General features: G+C 40.8%; 1 pseudogene; it reads left to right on the top strand.

Moving 5' to 3' along the window:
* Positions 1–297: 297 nt before the first annotated feature.
* Positions 298–1,049, top strand: LOC103018501 (ferritin light chain-like; annotated as a pseudogene).
* Positions 1,050–4,725: the final 3,676 nt, after the last annotated feature.

Raw genomic sequence — 4,725 nt, 5'->3', positions numbered from 1 at the left:
CATCAGTGAAACTTACTACAAGTGGTAGTGCTGTATTCATATGTGGATCTAATCAACAAATCATCCAGCATATATAAAATATTTATCAACAAAAGAAGGGTTATAATTCTGGCCCTAAAGCAAGTCTCAACATATTTCAAAGGACTGAAATCACACAGACTATATTCTCTGACCAAAATGAAATTCAGATGAAAATTAATAACAAGCCATATGTAGATTACCATCTATTTAAAAATTAAGAAATATGCTTCAAAAAACCAATGACTCGATTCCATTGCACTCGGCGGTTCCCCGGATCTGTCTCTTGCTTCAACAGTGTTTGGATGGAACAGACCCAGGGTCGCCCTTTCCTCCAGCCTCCGACCACCCTCCAACCTTCGGAGTCAGCCACTCATCTATCCACCCTCCAACCTTCGGAGTCAGCCACTCAGCTATCCTCAGTCACCGGGACCAGCCAACACCATTTTTTGAGTCGAACTCCTTATTACCGATCAACCATGAGCTCCCAGATTCGTCAGAATTATTCCACCGAGGTGGAGGCCGCCGTCAACCGCCTGGTCAACATACATGTGCAGGCCTCCTGCACCTACCTCTCTCTGGGCTTCTGTTTCGACCGCGACGATGTGGCTCTGGAGGGCGTGGGCCACTTTTTCCGCGAATTGGCCGAAGAGAAGCACAAGAGCACCGAGCGTCTCTTGAAAATGCAAAACCAACGCGGCGGCCGCGCCCTCTTCCAGGACGTGCAGAAGGCATCTCAAGATGAGTGGGGGTAAAACCCAGGACGCTATGGAAGCCGCCAGTAACATGGAGAAGAACCTGAACCAGGCCCTTCTGGATCTGCATGCCCTGGGTTCTGCCTGGACAGACCCCCACCTCTGCAACTTCCTGGAGAGCCACTTCCTAGATGAGGAGGTGAAACTCATCAAGAAGGTGGGTGACCACCTGACCAACCTCCACGGGCTGGCTGGTCCCCAGGCTGGGCTGGGCGAGTATCTCTTCGAAAGGCTCACCCTCAAGCACAACTAGGAGCCTCCAGAGCCCAGTGGCCTTTGAGGAGCCCCTGTGGTGTCAGGGCTTCTGCCTGAAGCCTTCTCTGCAGCCACTAGGCAGCTTTTTAACCACCCTGGAGCCCTCTGCCAAGCCTTGGACCAAATGGAAACAATAAAGCTTTTTGCAGCAAAAAAAAAAAAAAAAAAAACCCAGTGACTCAAAGAAAAAATTATAAAGGAAATTAGAAGATATTTGTAACTGTGTAACAATAAAAACATATCAAAATGTATATCAAAATCTTGTAGTATTTAAAGCACACTTATGATCCTTTTGTATTAGAAAGGAATTAAGTTAAAAAGCAATGAGCTGAGTAACCATCTCACGGAGGTGGAAAAGAACAGGAAATAAACACAAAGAAAAGTTAAAAGAAAGTTAACAATAAAAACAAAAGCCAAATAAATAATATATAATGAAAAGAATCAAGATAATCAAAACGTTGTTTTTTGAAAAGATTAAGAAAATTAATAAAACAGTTGGTGAAACTGATTAAGGGAAAAAGAAAGAAGGCATGAAAGACCAATGCAAAGAATGAAAGGAAGCCATAACTATAGGTTCTACCAACATTAAAAACATAAGAGAACTTTGTGAATAACTATGCCAATGAAGTTGAAAATTTAGGTAAAATGGACAAAATTCCAGCAAAATGAACCTTACCAAAATTAGTTTATGAATATCAGAAAATCTGAATAATCAGTTTAAAGTCTGTGTCTGATAACTCTAACATTTGAGTCACTTGCAGATCTTTTCTTTCTCTAAATCTTGTGCTGAAACAAGTAGTAATTTTTATTGAATGCTGGACATCGTATATGAAAAACTGCAGAAACTCTGAGTGATCTTTTTTTTTTAACATCTTTATTGGAATATAATTGCTTTACAATGATGTGTTAGTTTCTGCTGTATAACAGAGTGAAGCAGCTATACGTATGCATATATCCCCTTATCTCCTCCCTCTTGCCTCTCCCTCCCACCCTCCCAATCCCACTCCTCTAGTTGGACACAAAACACTGAGGTAATCTCCCTGTGCTATGCGGCTGCTTCCCACTAGCTATCTATTTTACATTTGGTAGCGTATATATGTCCATGCCACTCTCTCACTTTGTCCCAGCTTACCCTTCCCCCTCCCCGTGTCCTCAAGTCCATTCTCTACATCTGCATCTTTATTCCTGTCCTGCCCCTAGGTTCTTCAGAACCTTTTTTTTTTTTTTTTAAGATTCCATATGTATGTTTTAACATATGGTATTTGTTTTTCTCTTTCTGACTTACTTCAGTCTGTATGACAGTCTCTAGGTCCATCCACCTCACTACAAATAACTCAATTGCGTTTTTTTATGGCTGAGTAATATTCCATTGTATATATGTGCCACATCCTCTTGATCCATTCATCTGTTGATGGACACTTGGGTTGCTTCCATGTCCTGGCTATTGTAAATAGTGCTGCAATGAACATTGTGGTACATGACTCTTTTTGAATTATGGTTTTCTCAGGGTATATGCCCAGTAGTGGGATTGCTGGGTCACATGGTAATTCTATTTTTAGTTTTTTAAGGAGCCTCCATACTGTTCTCCATAGTGGCTGTATCCATTTACATTTCCACCAACAGTGCAGGAAGGTTCCCTTTTCTCCACACCTTCTCCAGCATTTATTGTTTCTAGATTTTTTGATGATGGCCATTCTGACCGGTGTGAGGTGATACATCATTGCTGTTTTAATTTGCATTTCTCTAATGATTAGTGATGTTGAGCATCCTTTCATGTGTTTGTTGGCAATCTGTATATCTTCTTTGGAGAAATGTCTATTTAAGTCTTCTGCCCATTTTTGGATTGTGTTTTTTGTATTTTTGATATTGAGCTGCCTGAGCTGTTTGTATATTTTGGAGATGAATCCTTTGTCAGTTGCTTCATTTGCAAATATTTTCTCCCATTCTGAGGGTTGTCTTTTCATCTTGTTTATGGTTTCCTTTGCTGTGCAAAAGCTTTTAAGTTTAATTAGGTCCCATTTGTTTATTTTTGTTTTTATTTCCCTTACACTAGGAGGTGGGTCAAAAAGGATCTTGCTGTGATTTATGTCATGGAGTGTTCTGCCTATGTTTTCCTCTAAGAGTTTTATAGTGTCTGTTCTTGCATTTAGATCTTTAATCCATTTGAGTTTATTTTTGTGTATGGTGTTAGGGAGTGTTCTAATTTCATTCTTTTACATCTAGCTGTCCAGTTTTCCCAGCACCACTTATTGAAGAGGCTGTCTTTTCTCCATTGTATATTCTTGCCTCCTTTATCAAAGATAACGTGACCATATTTGCGTGGGTTTATCTCTGGGCATTCTATTTTGTACCATTGATCTATATTTCTGTTTTTGTGCCAGTACCATACTGTCTTGATTGCTGTAGTTTTGTAGTATAGTCTGAAGTCAGGGAGCCTGATTCCTCCAGTTCCATTTTTCTTTCTCAAGACTGCTTTGGCTATTTGGGGTCTTTTGTGTTTCCATACAAATTGTGAAATTTTTTGTTCTAGTTCTGTGAAAAATACCATTGGTAGTTTGATAGGGATTGCATTGAATCTGTAGATTGCTCTGGGTAGTATAGTCATTTTCACAATGTTGATTCTATTCTGGGTGATTTTATCCTCCATCAGAGAGGATTTACCTTATTATCTGGCAGTCAGCAGACATGGGTGTAGATCACCTCAACACACTTAGTGCATTTAGATTTGAGGTTGCCTTTGAGTCTTTTTAATGTCTAACCTTCCTCTAAATTGCACCCCTTCTCAGGTTCTTGCCCTCCAAACAAAGCTGGGGTGTTTACTAGAGCACCTGCTTCATGGCTCTGATTTTTATCTCCTTCTCTGGGACTTCAAGGCTGCCAGAAACTCCCACTCTGCTTTTCAACCATTTTCAACTCAATTCTTTCACCCCTCACCTTGCTCAGCTTGAGAATCAATAAATGTCCCAAGGAGAAAACTGGTGTCAGGCATTGGGCTTCCTTCTCTGTGCTCCCTTTCTCTTTCCAGGATTTTGTCCCCTCAAGTCTTGGCTGTCTTGGCAGTCCTCAAACTCCAAAGTTTTTCTCCTCAGCTTTGTGAGATTGCTGAAGGTTCCGCTGGTTTGATACTTCTTAGCATTCACCTTCTACCAACTTCACAGCCTTGTCCCCATGTCAAGGACTGGCAGGTGGTCCAGGGACCAAACTGCATGCAGAAAATAGGACTTACCTCCGTGCCATGCCCTTCTCTCCAGTGTGTTGGTCTCTCACGTCCGTGTTACCTCCGATGTCTTCAAACATATTTTTGGTATTGGGCTTTTCTAGATTTTCCTGATGGGAGCACTTGTCTACGACAAGCTATACCCTTCTCACTGAAATCAGAAATCTGTTCATTAAAGCATAACATATTAAAGATATAATAATGGTTATAGAAGTTATGTTTTTAACATTGGCATTTCACGAGTTACGTGGAGACTGCAGCAGCCAGGAGGAAGAGCAGAGTATCGAAGGAAAGGGTAAAGAGGTTAATAGCTTTATCTTTTGATGTGGTCTGTGATGGTTCTAGAAATAAAGGTATAAGAAATTTACCAATATGCTAAATCAGCACAACGCATGGGGTGTGATCAAAACACAACTTTAGTTTTCCATGGCTTCTTGCAAATGTATTCAGTGATGTTTACCTTCCCCTGCCCCTGGATGA

This window comes from Balaenoptera acutorostrata, chromosome 14, assembly GCF_949987535.1.
Source record: "Balaenoptera acutorostrata chromosome 14, mBalAcu1.1, whole genome shotgun sequence".
Classification (NCBI taxonomy): domain Eukaryota; kingdom Metazoa; phylum Chordata; class Mammalia; order Artiodactyla; family Balaenopteridae; genus Balaenoptera; species Balaenoptera acutorostrata.
This window is presented reverse-complemented; position numbering and strand designations above follow the sequence as displayed.